This window comes from Dermacentor silvarum, chromosome 10 (genome assembly GCF_013339745.2).
Source record: "Dermacentor silvarum isolate Dsil-2018 chromosome 10, BIME_Dsil_1.4, whole genome shotgun sequence".
In the NCBI taxonomy this organism is placed as follows: Eukaryota; Metazoa; Arthropoda; class Arachnida; order Ixodida; family Ixodidae; genus Dermacentor; species Dermacentor silvarum.
Window position 1 is genome coordinate 94,445,689 of NC_051163.1, and position 16,429 is coordinate 94,462,117.

At 44.2% G+C, this 16,429-nt stretch overlaps 2 protein-coding genes across 5 annotated transcripts in view; both read right to left on the minus strand.

The window, feature by feature from the left end:
* The window catches only part of LOC119466292 (cuticle collagen 2-like), a 1,179,781-nt gene that overhangs the window by 1,146,444 nt on the left and 16,908 nt on the right, over positions 1-16,429 (minus strand). The gene's annotated exons all lie outside the window — the stretch shown is intronic.
* Positions 1-16,429, minus strand: part of LOC119466298 (uncharacterized PE-PGRS family protein PE_PGRS20-like) — a 289,395-nt gene that overhangs the window by 94,479 nt on the left and 178,487 nt on the right. The window lies entirely within an intron of this gene.

Here is a 16,429-nt window from a genome sequence, read left to right on the forward strand (position 1 = left end):
GCTAGAGGTTTCAGTAAGAACGCGCAGCTGACATTTTCTCTTTTTATTTCATTACTTTTACTGCGCTAGCTCACGCGCACCCTTCGTCATCTCCTCATGTCTGAGTTTAGGCAACGGGTTTTCAAATACCGCTTCCCGATGATCGTGATATTCGAGCCAAATCTCACGTCGAAATTTTGCCTTTCCGGATACGTTAAGCTCTGGTCACGTGAAGATGGACATAGGAGCAAAGTTTTAATGTGTATACGCAGTGACACGACGTTTGTTCGGCACGCGGTCACTCCATATGACAGCAACGATCATGTGTGTGTGACACTGAAACATAACTGCATGTGTTTTCAATCATCGGTGCCTAGACAAAGACTTGACCTCTCCTACCTCTATCTACTGTGTTACAAGGTTCCCCAGACACTCATGCTGTTATTGGAGACTTCGGTGCTCATCATCCTTACTGAGGAAGTGCCGCAATGAACTGTCGGGATAGGAACTTGATGGACTTCATAAACACTGAAGGTCTGACTGTCATCAACGATGGGTCTCCCCCTTACATCCGCGGCACTACCTACAGAAGTTGCTTAGATCTCACAATTGTATCTCAGAGCCTCCTGCCCTCCGTCATCTGGTGCTTGGACATAGAAACGCATGGGAGCGATTATATACCGACATATGTACAGATTGCGTGGTTTGTGCAATCAATTGAATCTACTGTATGCTGGACTGATTGGTCCACATTCTCTACATGTGTCGAAGAGTATGGCGGTGACATCACTTCACCATCGGATATAGGAGACATTATTGTATCGTCAGGGCACAATAAAAGAAAGTTTATCAGTGCGCCGACATCCAGAACGGCGATTGATATTGACTATGAATGGCTCCGCGCCATCCGTCGTAGAGCGGAAAGGAAGGTTATGCGAACTCAGTCGTCATTAGACCTTGTCTTATGTCAACGAGCTCAACGAAAAATACGGTGTCACCTTCAAAAAATGAGTAGACAACAGTGGAGGATCTGTTCGTCTCTGGATCCTCGAAAGCCACTTTCTGGGGTCTGGCAGCTAGTACGAAGCCTTCGTGCCCCTCCTCAGCAAAAGCATCCTTTCCGTTCTCTGGCACTTCACCAATCTCTGACGGAAGTGCAGGTTACCGAAGACTTCTGTAAGAAAGTCATCTTTACGGATATTTCAACATTTCCAACATGAAATCGGCTCGTGCCACCTCCTAAAGATGCTCGCCTTGACCTTCCTTTCCTGATGCGGGAATTTGAAGATGCACTTGCTGCTTCGAGACGATCTTCAGCACTTGGACCTGACGGTATTTCATATACTGCTTTTTGCCACCTTGGTTTGGAAGGTTGGAAAATCCTGCTGTCGTACTATAATGCCACGTGGTCATCCAGTATAGTCCCGAAACAGTGTAAAACCAGCCGTTTGGTGGCCCTTCTAAAGCCAATAAAATCGCCTTACGAAGTGTCATATTACCGGCCTGCAGCTTTAGCTAGCTTTGTCGGTAAGGTGATGGAACGAATGGTGCTCATTCGATAACAATGGCTCATGGAAAAGAATTAGCTTTATCCTGAAATGATGACCGGATTTAGACGTAGACGTTCTGCAATAGATGGGGTAATTGATCTCGTGTCCGCGATCGAACACGAAAAAAGGCGTCACCGACTTGTAGGAGCAGTTTTCTAAGACATCAAAGGAACCTATGACAATGTACTGCACGAAGCCATTCTTGATTCCCTTAGTAATTTGGGCATCGGGGGCCCTCTCTACGTGTGCATTGAAAATTACCTAGATGGTCGCACAGTCTTCATGTCCACGAATGATGGCGAAACGAGAAGACAAGTTGTGGTCCCTGGAGTGCCTCAAGGAGGAGTGCTCAGGCCGATTCTTTTCAATGTTGCCCTTATTGGCCTTTCGGAAATAATTCCTGATACAGACGGCATCAGTATCTACGCTGACGACATAAGCATATTGGCGTCCACAGCCACGCTACAGCAAATTCGTGAAAAATTGCAGCGAGCTATTTCTTCAACGTCTCAGTACCTGCAGTGCCAAGGACTGCAACTGGCCCCAGATAAGTGCGCTGCGATAGCATTCACACGGAAGCTTATGTGTTGGTATCCAATTATGATCAATGGCAATGCCATCCCATATGCGACACACCACAGTGTCATATGTAAGACGCCGCCTGCGGCGCGAAAAGGAAGAGGAGCACGAGAAGCACGGCGGCGTTTGGAACGGCACGAGCCCTCGACGCGCGTGACCCGAGGTGTAATGGAGGGATGAACTGGTCACATTGCCAGCTACGCTCTGGCGACGGGAGACTTCGGGTCTGGCTAAGTCCGTGACGTTGGCCCTCGACCTCGGCCAAGTTCGAGCGAGGCTCCTGGACTGGCTGCAGCCTCTCACGGCGCGACCGGGCACTAGAGCACTGCACGGGCTCGGGCTTACCCGAAAGCCCGAGCCCGGCCCGGCCCGTGGGCCCGGCCGGGCCGGGTAGCACAGTTTTTTCACGGGCTCGGGCCGGGCTCGGGCTCGGCGTGTGCTTTTTGACTCGGGCCCGGGCCGGGCTCGGGTTTTCTGACGCGGGCCCGGGCCGGGCTCGGGCTTTCTGGTGGTGTGCATGTAACGTGCAGCGAGTTATTCTCGGGTGTCTCAACTCTGAAAAACATTATTTTTCGGTCTCGGGCCGGGTTCGGGCCGGTTTCGAGTCGGGCTCGGGCCGGGCTCGGGCCTAAGGTAAAGGGGTGTCGGGCCGGGCCGGGCGGGTAACGTAGATTATCTTCGGGCCCGGGCCGGGCCCGGGTTTCTCCATAAAAGTTTTGATCGGGCTCGGGCGGGCCGCCCAACGTAAAAACGGGCCCGGGCCGGGCCCGGGCTGAAAAAATCGGCCCGTGCAGTGCTCTACCGGGCACCCCAGAAAGGATTCCTCTTCTGCGGCAGACCAACACGTTCGATATTCCTCGGGACACCACGTCGGCACTCACGAAGAAGTTGTGACGCATCCGGACGCTAGGCCTATCCAGGTGGGCCTAAGCAACGCCGCGCCTCATCACTGACGAAGTACGAGACGTCGACATCTAAGACGAACGAGGCGACGTGACGACGGCAATGCAACGATTACTCCATCGATAAGAGCACCGTTTTTTAGGAAAAGAGCCGACGAGCTTCAGACTGTAAAATAGGTGTTACGACGAGCCCAGTAAGACGACTCTTTGTAGCGTCTCAGCGGCAGGCCTGTGTTGCCTGACTTTCGCGTAACGAGCGCCAAAGATGAACGCAGGTGGAACGAAGTACCTGTGCATTGAGTAGGTTGTACGAATCTTAGTGTGCATAATTTTTGTTTTATTATGCGTTAGATTTAAATGAGTGTGTTTTATTTAAAGTTTTGAGTTCGAGTGCAATTAAAAATCTGTTTGCTGTGTCGACATGCGTATTCCTCCTCCATCTCTTATGACACCCGCACACCCCCCGAGATCGGTGACATGTGACACACAGATACCGCGGCGTTGTCATTGACCGCGGTGTTTCATGGTTCAAGCATGTGGCAATGTTAAAGAAAAAATTTACTGGGCTTGCTCAAGTTTTTTGCATTCTGGCAGGTATGAAGTGGGGTCCATCTGAGCATTCGCTACTCTGGCTGTACCAGGCTCTATACGTCGGCTACATTCGGTATAGCCTGCCAGTTTTGCTAAGTATGAGCCTGTCATCTTTGCGTACGCTGGAAAGTGCCCAGGCACAGATGCTCAAAACATGTCTCGCTGTTCCACGCTGCAGCTCAACCTACGGAACAATTGAGGAGGCTCGCGTCACCCCTTTACCTGTCTATCTACAATGCGAACCTCTTCGAGTATTCCTGCGACTGCTATGCCGTCATGGACGCCACCCCTTATCGACACTTCCTGACATTCGGCCAGACTCCACTTTTTAAAGAGGCATTCAATGCCAAGAATCTGCCATACCATCATACTTTGCCCCTGCTGACCTTCCGTGTATGCCCCCATGGGTAATGTCCAAAATACCGGTAAGTCAATCTATTCCGGGAATTAAAAAAAAATTGCGAATACCTACCGCCGGCCTCAGACATTTAACACTTGAATACGTGTCGAAAGAATATGGCTCCTTGGTGAATGAGTATACAGACGGATCAGTCTCGCCGTATGCGTCTCGTGCGGCTTTTGTCGTGCCTGCGCATCAAGTCATTCAATGGCTTCATCTGTGTAACAAGACGACTACAACATCTACTGAACTAGTGGCAATCACAGAGGCTCTTGAATATATTTTGCGACAGCGTCCTCAAGTATGGACAGTCTTCACTGACGGAAAATCGACTCTGCAACTACTTAGAGTGGTGTTGAAAGAAAGCGCTTACAGAGTGTTGGCTCTGCAAACTGCCGAGCTATACACTATACCGCAAAAAAACGGCCACCACATTACATTTCCGTGGATTCCCAGTCACTGTGGCTTGCATACACGGCAACGAACTGGCCTATGCCGAAGCGAAGAAAGCACTCGAAGAACCAGAGTCACTGCTTGCAATTTATTTTCCAAGAGTGGACGCCAACTGCGTCCTCTCCGGTGGCATCCGAAAATCAGCAGGAATGCACTGGGACAACCCGCATAATCGACACAGATGACTACAGATGTTGGACTCTACCATGAAATTTATGCTACCACCGAAAATTCATCGGAGCTGTGCCAGTCTTCTGCACAGACTAAGGCTGGGGGTAGCGTTTTCGCGCGGATACGTGCACCTCATGCAACGCACCGAGTCTCCAGACTGTGAGATGTGCAATGTGAATGAGAATATAGGTCATGTGCTTTATGACAGCCCTAAGTACGTGGAAAGTGTCAAAAGTTGAACAGTGACCTTCCGCGTCTGGACAGCCCACCGTTGACGGAGAACATTATTTTAGGCCCTTGGCCAGACGCTCAATCAAGTTTCAAGGCCATCCAGGCGTCACTGAACTTTTTAAAAGTACGGGCCTCGACTGAAGGCTCTGAGCATTCCAAATGGTTTGCCATATGTTTTACATCCTCCTTCTCTCGTCATCGTCACCGATTATGCGTCTCTTTTTTCCCTCTTTCTTTCCTTCGTCCCTTCCCCCAACACCGAGTAGCTGGCTAGAGGAATTTACCTCAGGCCGACCTCTATGCATTTCGTATCATTAAACTTCTCTCTCTCTCTTCCTGATTTTTAACGTTAGGCCTAAGATTTTTTGCTGCGTTGCTCTTTCTGTGGTCCTTAATTTGTTCTCGAGCTTCTTTATTAACCTCCAAGTTACTGCCCCATATGTTAGCACCGGAAGAATGCAATGATTGCACACTTTTCTTTTCAACGGCAGTGGCATAATCTGCCAGTCAGAATTTGGTAATGCCAGCTGTATACACTCCAGCCCAATTATATTGTATAAATTTCTTTCTTATGACCAGTGTCCCCTGTGAGTGGTTGACCTAGATAAGCGTACTCCTTTACAAACTCTAGAGGCTGACTGGCGATCCTGAATTCTTGTTCCCTTTTCAGGCTATTGAAGAATATATTTGTCTTCTGCATATTATTCTTCAACCTCACTCTTACACTTTCTCGGTTACTGTTCCCCATCATTTGCTGTAATTCGTCCCCATTGTTGCTGAATAGGATAATGTCATCTGCATACCGACGGTTGCTGAGATATTCACCGTTAATTCTCACTCCTAAGCCTTCCCAGTCAAAAGCCTGAAAAAGAAAGAATACTTCTTCTAAGCTTGCCGTGATTAGCATTGGAGAGATTTTGTTTCCTTGCCTGACCCCTTTCTTGATAGGTAACTTTCTACTTTTCTTGTTGAGAGCCACGGTTGCTGTGCAATCCTTGTAGATATTTGCCAATATATTCACGTATGCATCCTGTACTCCTTGGTTACGTAATGCCTCTATGACTGCTCGTATTTCTACTTAATCAAATGCGTTTTGATAATCTATGAAAGTCATATAGAGGGGTTGGTTGTACTCTGCAGATTCCTCAACTAAACGGTTGATGACATGGATACGATCCGTCGTAGAATATCTCTTATTGAAGCCAGCCTGTTCTCTTGGTTGGATGAAGTCAAGTGTTGCCCTGATTCTATTTGAAATTAACTTGGTGAATATTTTATACAATATGCAGAGCAAGATATTGGGTCTATATACTCTTCAATTATTTAAAATCTATCCTCTTATGGATGAGTATAATGGTGACATTTCTTCCAGCTTTCTGGTACACTTGAAGTCCTGAGGCATTGCGAAAAAAGGCCGCAAATTTTTCAACTAAGATGTTTCCTGAATCCTTAATTAAATCGACTTTTATTCCATCTTCTCCAGCAGCTTTTCCCCTGGTCATGTCTTTCAAGACCCCTCTAACTTCAACGCTAGTTATAGAAGTGGCCTCTGTATCCTGTTCATCACTACTTCCAATGAAAGTAGCTTGGCTGCTCTGGGTGCTGTACAGGTCAGTATAGAATTCTTCCGCTGCTTTTCCTATGTCATCGAAATGGCTGATGATGTTAGCCTTCTTATCTTTCAGTGCGTACATTTTACTTTGTATTATGCATAGTTTTCTTCTCATTAATTTCATGCTGCGTCCATATTTTACTGCTTCCTCAATATTTCCCACGTTATAATTTCGAATATCCCTTTCTTGTTGATCAGTTTCGACGACTCAGCGAATTCAAACCGACTTCTCGAGTTTGACATTTTCATGTTTTGCCATTTCTTTATTAGGTCCTTTGTTTCTTAGGAGGGATTACCTACCCGTTGCCCTGGTAACTTACCTCCCACTTTAATTGCGACTTCTTAGATCAATCTAGTTGAGGTTTCATTCATGACCTCTATGTTGTCACAATCTTCCTGTTTTAAAGCTACATACTTTTTGCGAGCACAAGCCTGAATTGGTCCGCTTTACCCTTAGTGCGTCTAGGTTGGCATGTACATTATTAACTTTATTCTTTCTCTCTACAAACTGAGAGAAATCCTAGACTTCTACATCCTACACTTTGCTGGGAACGGCAGAGAGTATGAAATGTATTTCATTCCTTGTCTCCGCGTTAGGGCTTTTCCAGGTCTACTTTCTTTTGCCACGCTTCTTGAAGAAGGTATTCATTATTCAGAGCCTATTCCTTTCCGCTAATTCTACGAACATCTCTACTCTAGTGTTCCTAGGATCGATGTCGTAGTTTCCAATTGCTTGCTCGCCAGCCTGCTTTTCCCGCCTTTTGCATTGAAGTCGACTATGACTACAGTATACGGAGTTTGCACCTTTCTCATTGCTAATTAAACATCTTCATAAAACTGTTCAATTTCTTCATCATCGTGACAGAAGGTTAGGGCATAGGCGTGTACAACCATAATTTTATACCTCCTATACAGCTTTATTACGAAGACTGCTACCCTCTCATTATAGCTGTAGAATTCATCAATGTTGCCTGCTATGTCCTTATGTACTAGAAATCCTACTTCGAATCCTCTCCTATCTGGAAGACCCCTGTAGCAGAGGACGTGGCCGTTAGTCAGCACTGTATAAGCCTCATCAGTTGTTCTCACCTCATTAAGCCCAATAATATCCGAGGCAGCAGGCCATACCTGATAACTTTTCAAGTCGCCCTGCTAAGCTAGCCTTACTCAATAGGGTGCACGTGTTGAACGTTTCCAGGTACAGTTTCCATTGGCGGCCTGTCTTAGAACCCTCTGCCGTGTCGCAGGTCTGACCGCCACTTTGGTCAGGTGCTCCGCAGCCGCTGGGGACTGAGGGCCATGTGTAAATTGTAGTAGTTATTAGGGAGGAAGTGGCCGAATAGTGCCCCAGGGAGGCCAATTCCCATTGCCATCAAAAGTAATAGTGATGACAATGACTAAGGCTTTCGCCTTAAGGCCTTTTAGGCCTAGCTAAATGGACTCCTCAGGACTCATGAATGTCATTACATGCGTGTTATGTGATTCATGAAACAGCCCGGCTGAGTTTTGGTGCTTTCTTGGTTGTTTCGTTAGCTTTGTTGGCTCCCCGCACAGTGCTTCGCATAACATCGATTCCCACAGGGCGTAGGATCTGCCGTTTTTTTTTCTGACGATGTGTCGCAACGTTCAGGCAGTTGTGGAAAAATGCAGCGACTTTTTGAGACTCTTTGGGCGTTTCGGCGGTGGCCTCTAGTTTCGGATACTATTACGATTACGGATATTAAGGACGTAAGATAAAACGGGTGTTCTTTGTCGGCTTACCAGGGTCTGCTGTCGATTGTGTGTGTCTGTGTGTGCAGCGAAATTCGGCAGTTTCATTCATTGCAACTCGGTGCCTGTTGCCGCGTGGAACCAAACCATTGCTAATTTTGTGCATTGCGTCGCCTACCAAGCTCACGCCGTCAATGCCGGGTCGAGCGAGTACCCCGAAGGACCATTAATACCCGCTCCGCTCGTGACCGCGTGCAAGGATATGGCGAGGATTTTCTTTAGTGAACACGTGCTTGGCTCACGACTGCGCTATTGGATCGGACTGGACTGAATGGCTATGTCCAAGCTGCAGGTTGCCAACGCCGCCTTTATTTCGCGCTAAAACTAACGTAAACGAGAAATTTCGCGGCTGGTCGACCGTTTCGGTGCAGCGTGGTGCAAAAATACGAAATTGCATAGAAATGACGCAATTGGTATAGCTGTTGCACCCTGCTAGTAGTGAAAAAAAAAGCTTCATCTCGGAACTACATGGCGTTGGTAATTTAGGTCTGTTTCAGGAATCACCAGGCATCAGAAGTGATGAGTCAGTCAACATCTGAGAGAAATGAGAGACAGATAATTGAATAGCCCTAGACATGCAACGTGTAAAGGGACGACGAAGATTCCAAGGAGATGGAAAGGAAAACGGCGTAATAAATCACAGGTGCATGAGAAGATGTGGGCACCAATTAGAAAGATCAGGAAGCCAGAATTCAACTTGAGTCATTCCAAGCTGTAGCCGGTAGGCATAGGAGAAAGAGGGAAGCAGAATGTAAGTCGGCAATCGAGGTAATTACTTAAAAGACAGAAAAAAGGAACCAGATGCAACTGGTAGAATACAAAAGGAATATTATTTAAGAATGGCATGCGAAAGATTTCAGTTTTCAGAAATATGCTTAGAGATAGATAAATGCCAGTTTTGAAGTTAAGGATGTTCTGGAGCAAAGTAACGCGAACTGAGCGCGTTTATACATGTAAAGTGTTTGGGACATCGAACTCGTAAACAGTGTGAACAGTGCATGTGGTGCATGTGCCATCATACGTCTCTTAGTCCATCTCTTGAAAAGCTGCGCTCCCGAGATCTGTGACAACATTGCCGAGCCTGCCAGGATACTATTCCGGCCCTTTCACTGATCCTGATGGTCTAGAGATGGAGTGGGAACGTTTGGCGGCGATAGCTAAAGATTTAAACATGTCACAGGATTAGGCGATGACGTTTTTCGAGTATGCTCACTGAGAGAAAGAAAATCAGTTCGAACGATCGCGCGAAGACCACAAAAGAGAAAAAAGCCCGGCAGATCCCACCCCCTGTGGGAATTGATGTTATGTGAAGCAGTAAAAAAAAAGCCTACCAAGTTAACGAAACGACCATGAGAGTTTGGAAACTTGGGCGGCTGTTTCATGACATGCATGACGATGTCATGATATCCATGTCATGAGTGCTGAGGAGTCCAATAGCTAAGCCTAAGAGACATTAAGGCAAAAGCCTTAGTCATGCCCATGACCATGACATGGACCATCAATATTTAGCCTGTTTTCTTCATTTGGTATCACATCCGAACCCATTGTATTGGTTTTTGGGTGTTAGGAACTAATTTCTGTGGTTTTGGAGTGTTAATCTGTTTTTGTTGAGTCATTGTCATTTTTGCTGAGTCAGGCTCATGACTATGACTTCTACCTTCTTCATTTAGTGTTTCCTTCCCTTACTACCCACGTCCGAACCCATTTCGGTGATTTTTCAGTGTTAATCTTTTTTTTAGTTAAGTCATACTCATGACTATGACTTCTACCAACATCTTTTAGTGTTTCTTTCACTTAGTAAGCATGTCAGAACTGCTTTCGGCGGTTTTTGAGTGTTATTCTTTTTTGGTGAGTCATTGTAATTTTTGCTGAGTCATGCTCATGACTATGACTTCTACCATCATCATTTAGTCTTTCCTTCCCTTAGTATCAACGTCCAAACCCGTTTCGGTGGTTTTTGAGTGTTAATATTTTTCAAATGCTAAGCATTTCTTGACGAACATTTGCCACTTTGACAGTATCCATCTATCTAGCCGATTACATCTTGGTTCTCTCATTGTATGGTTAACTTGGTATTTACCAAAATTAGCATAGTATGACAAGACTATATGGCGAACACAAATGATAGGTTGCGACCTGAACATCACATGTGTGCATTGTAGGTCATGAAATAGCTGCCGACGTCTCGGTGCTCTCTAGGTCGTTTCATTAACTTGGTAGGTACCGAAATTGGCACAGTATGACAACAGTGTATGACGAACATAAATGATAGATCATGACATGAATTTCGTAATATGCGTGTCATGTAGGTTATCAAACAGTGGCCTAAAATGGCAATGACCAAGCAAAACGAATATTAACACTTAAAATACACCGAAATAGGTTCGGACGTGGGTACTAAGGCAAGCAAACATTAAATGATGATGGTAGAAGTCATAGTCATGAGCGTGACTCTGCAAAAATGACAATGATCAGCGAAAAAAAGATTCACACTCAAAAAAAAAACTAAAATGGCTCTGACATGTGTAGTAAGTGAAAGAAACACTGAAGGATGGGGGTAGAAGCCGTAGTCATGACCATGACTCACCAAAAATGACAATGAATAAGCAAGAAAACGTTAGCACTTAAAAAACACTGAAATGCGTTGTGACGTGAGTACCAAGTGACAAAAACACTAAAGAATGATGGTAAAAGTCAAAGTCGTGAGCATGAATAGACAAAAATGAGAACGACTCAGCAAAACAAATTAAAACTCAAGAACCACTGAATTGGTTCGGATGTGGGCACTAATAAATGAAACACTAAAGGATGATGCTAGAAGTCATAACGTGAGCAGGACTCAGCAAAAATGAAAATGACAAAGAGAAAAAAGATGAACACTCAAAAACCAATGTAATGGGCTCGGAGGTGGTGCTATGTGAAGGAAAAGGCTGAATATTGATGGTTGAAGTCATAGTCATTAGCATGACTAAGGCTTTCGCGTTGAGGTCTTTTAGGCCTAGCCAAAGAGACTCCTCAGGAGTCTTGAAATAAATTTCATGACCTGCTTGTAATGTAGGTCATCAAACAGCCGCCTAAGTCTTGGTGCTGTCATGGTCATTTCCTTAACTTGATAGGTTCTTCACACACTGCTTTGCATAACATCGGTTCCCAATGGGTGTGGGATCTGTCGGCTTTTTCGCTGGGTCATTGTCGTTAAAGGCGGCCGTTTCATGACCTACATGACACGTATGCCATGAAATCATGTCATGACCTATCATTTATGTTCCTCATACCCTGTTATACTATGCCAATTTTGGTATCTACCAAGTAAACGATACGACCATGAAAGCACCAAGACTTTGGCAGCTAGCTAGCTAGCTAGATAGATAGATAGATAGATAGATAGATAGATAGATAGATAGATAGATGCTGTCAAAGTGGCAAATGTTCACCAAGAAATGTTTCGCATTTGACGGGGTGTGGGCTCGCAAGCTAACATGCCTTCAGTTTTGTAGCAATCGCATCCCCGGCTGTTCAACGGCAAAGAAGATTTTCCTGCTGCCCTGGTCGATACCGTACGCGGACTAGTGTGGCTGTCGAAGCTGCGCATGCTTCAACGTTCCGCTGTCCATCGTCTGTCCGGCAACGATGCGAGGGACGCTATCAGGGACCGGACCGCATACAAAAGCGGTAGCAGACAGCCATCCTGTCGCAGTCTGACTGGGTGTGGGCTCGCAAGCTAACATGCCTTCTGTTTTGTAGGTAAGCCATAATTTTGGTCATAGCTACGTCTTTCTTGCTTTGTTTCGCCCCCGTCTGACTGCGACAGAGCCTTTTGCCTCGTGCTGTGCATTTTGTCATGTCCCTTGCATCCAGAATTCCAAACTGTGCTGCTTGTCGCGAACCGGTGCCACGGGATGCACTAAGCGTGTGCTGTAGTGACTGCAGCAGCTTATATCACGCTGGCAAGTGCTCAGGCGTTGCAAAAAAGAACGTAAAAGTCAGCTGGGTGTGTCCAGAATGCGCCAGGATAAAAACTACATCTGGCGCAATGAATAATTCTGAAGAGCCGCAGCCCACTCTGCGAGAGGTAATGGCAGCCGTAAGCTCTGTTCAAAGCAGGCTGGATGACTTCCACTCGCGAGTAGACAGACTTGATAAGGCCATGCAGTTGCAGTCCACTAAGAATGACACAGTGCTGGGATTAGCTGAAACGCAGAGTAAGCTAATAGAAAAAGTTGAAATCTCCATGGAAATGCTGTCAAAGAAGTATGATGAGAAAACCACATCTATTGCATATGAATTAGACACATGTCTTGCGGCCAAGGACAAAGAAATCGCGCAGCTGCAGACAGCGGTCAGAAATTTGGAGATTTATTCTAGAAGGAATAATATCGAAATTCATGGCGTGGAACCTGGTGCTAATGAAGACCTTAACATTGTTTTGAAATCTCTAGCAGAAAAACTCGATATACCATCGCTGACTTCTGATTGTATTGATGCAGCTCATAGGCTGCCAACTAGGGAAGGAAGGATACCGCCCATAATCGTTAAATTTACTTCAAGAGTACAAAGAGACACATGGTATAGCAAGCGTAGAATCTGGATAAAGGAAAACATTTTCATCAATGAGAACTTGACGGCTGAAACAAGGAGACTGCTCTGGCAGGCAAAGCAAGTTGCAAAGGTGAAGGCATTCAAGTTTGTGTGGACGAAGAATGGAATGGTTTTCATGAGAAAAACTGAAGGATCTGGCGCGAAGAAAATTGTCAGCGAAGCTGATCTGTTAGGGATAAATTAATCATGTCTAATGCGCTCAATTCATTCGCCGAATGGGTACAAAGAAGGCTACGCTTCCATGATGGCCGCACTGCACCATTTATAGAGCTTGTACACACTAACGTCAGAAGCATTAAAAAGCACAGGGATTCACTAAATGTGTACTTGAGCGATGCATTGAAATACTTAGACATCCTCATATTAACAGAGATAACTATAACGCAGTCCGAATCTGCAGCGTATATTCTCGAAGGTTTTCAGTCACATTCAAAGTGCCGTGACCTGAGCAAGGGCGGTGGCATCTACGTTTTTGTTAAGAACGAATGGATAATGGAAGTAATTTCTGCTGACTTTACCGCAGCGGAAGTCGTTCCCTTTTTAATATGCAAGCCTAAAGCTACTCTCCTGGTATTAGCAGTATACAGGCCGCCTAATTCTGATCTGAAAGTGTTTTTATCTGAATTGTCTACATTCCTCACTAAACATGCTCATCATAACATAATTATAGCGGGAGATATAAACATTGATATCGCCAAACCAAGAAAACAGGGAGTCGCTGATTATGTAGATTTACTTTCAGCCCATAGTTTGGTACATCTAATACATGATTTCACCCGTGAAGAACTTGTGGCTTCCCGGGTCACGAGATCATGTATTGATCATACAGCGTCGAGATGCCCACATTTTGAAACCGATGCTGTAGTTATACATAAAAAAGTGGGAGATCATTATTTCACGGCCTTACGTGTGACAGATACTATCGCTTCTGAAGATGACGTGAATCACGTGGGATATTTCATAGACGACAGAAAGGTAGATAAGCTAGTCAGAAACTTTGACTGGACGACATTAGACACAACCAACCATGTGATAACGTATAATCAATTGGTAAATCAGTTTAGTACGTTCTTTTTACTATCCACAAAAAAGTGAAATCGAAACGTAGAAATCCGAAGAAAAAATCGATAACAGCATCCATTGTAGAACTATCTTATCAAAAAGATAGGTTATGGAGGCGTTCTAAAAATTACCCGACAAACCGGGATCTGCAGAACGAATATCGAACCGCACGTAACAAGCTTACTGCTCAGTTACGAATAAGCAAACGGGAATACTACGCTGAAAAATTTTCACGGTGTCGCAGTAACGTAAGAAAGACATGGGGCTTGCTGAATGACTTGGCGGGAAGACCTGAACGTAAAAGTCTAGATGATGGCTTGCTGAAAACATTTTCGCCTGCAGAATCATTGGACATTGCTAACTCCTTTAAAGATGCCTTTGAACTATCACTAACAAAACTAAAACAGCAGTCTACTAGACCTCTGAATTTAAATTACCTAGGCCAGATAATTCCGAACTCTGCTATCCTACCACCCATTAATGCAAGTGACCTGTGGAACTTGATTAACGCTATTCCACTCAACAAACCGGCAGGTTATGATCGAATAAGAGCTCGAGATATAAAGTACAATTTCTATCATCTGCAAAACGTGCTCTTGTCTATCTTAAACGGATGCTTCGAAACAGGTATAATCCCGCAGGGCTTAAAGACCTCAGTAATTAGACCAATTTATAAGAAAGGTAGTAAATTAGATAAAAATAATTATAGACCAATTGCAATAATGAACGTGTTAGCACATGTAATGGAGAAATTTATTTACACTTGCATGATATCCTTTTGCGATAAATTTGATATTATAAGTCCCTCTCAATACGGTTTTAGACGTAGCTTAAGTACAGTCGATCTGCTGGAAGAATGTAACGATTACGTATGTAAAAATATTGATCAAAATAATATTGTGCTTGGCCTTTTCTTAGATCTGACAAGAGCTTTTGAAACCATCGAACACAACATCATGTTATACAAACTAGAAAGTATTGGTTTCCGAGGTCCTTATTTGAAATTCTTTTTTAATTACTTCTCCAACCGTTTGCATGTAGTCTCTATAAAAATACATATAGTGATTTTACATCAGTTAGATATGGTGTACCTCAAGGATCGGTTCTGGGACCTCTTTTATTTAATATATACGTCAATGATATTGCCAACATGCAACTGAATGCTGCAATATTTCAATATGCTGATGACACTGCACTACTCATATCACACGAATCGTATTCTGAAGCCGTAAAACTACTTCAAGAAGACGCAATACGTGTGATTGATTGGTTACATGCTAATCAAATATATTTAAACAAAGAAAAAACTACCATAATATGTTTTAGAAATCTTCATAAGACTGTTAGCCTAGACCTGTCCATTCAATTACATGGTTTTCAGTGTTTAAACTGTTCTTGCATTTCTTTACCACTATCCCCTACTGTTAAATACCTTGGTCTTCATTTTGACGACCGGATGTTGTGGGATGTTCACATTGACTACATAATGAAGCGTTTACGAACGGTAGCAGCTCAGTTATACACGCTTAAAGTTAACACGCCTGTTAAGTTGCGAAGGTTAGTTTTCAAGGCTCTAGGCCAGTCTTAGCTCAGATATGGTATTTCAGTTTTTGGTTCCTGCTCACAAACGAAAGTAGATCGAGTGGATAAGCTATTGCATAGGATAGCTGCGAGCATACTGTATGGTACTGCTCATGACTGTTCAGACAGAGACGCAAGAATTAATATTGCAGGTGTTGAGTCCTTTTCGGATCTGTTTGTACAAGTGATACTACTTCGTAATATTTTCTCGAATCGCCACAAAATAATACAGACTAAACCTAAAGCGCTAAGAAAAAACATACCTTTATCAGTTACCGCGTATATATACCAACTACGGTAAAAAGTGTCGAGAATATTACGTTCCTTTTTATTTTAACCAGTTGCCGAAAGAAATACTTCAACAGCATTCCCAAAAAGAAGCCAAACAACAAATTAAAGAATGGTTACTTCATCGTCAAAATATTTGACACGTATTCTGTGCGTCTGTTATTTTTTTTAACAGTTCCTATTTTTATTTCACGATTGTCTTGTAAACAAAATATTGTTTTTTTTATATATGTATTTCTGTCATTTTTGCCATTTTCCCTAATAAATACGGGGAAATCTTTTTTTTTACTTTCTTTTTTTTTCTCACGCTACCAACACAGTAAAATATCTCGTGTTCTTTCGAAGCTGTTGTCACATGTATAATATGTGTTGTACCTCTGTCTTGTTAGCAGTGAGCTAGCACCTCATGTCTGCCGTGATCCGCCCACAAACGACTTGCGCTTATGCGGGCACGAAATGTGTAATAAGTTGTGAGCTGCGGAAATAAAGGCGTATGTATGTATGTATGTATGTATGTATGTATGTATGTATGTATGTATGTATGTATGTATTTAAAAGAAATCTTGGCGATGATTAAACTAGCGGAAATGAATGCGGGATCCGGTGAAGCAACTAGCACATCCAGGTCGGCGTCATCCGACTCACCTTTTCCCAGACCGAG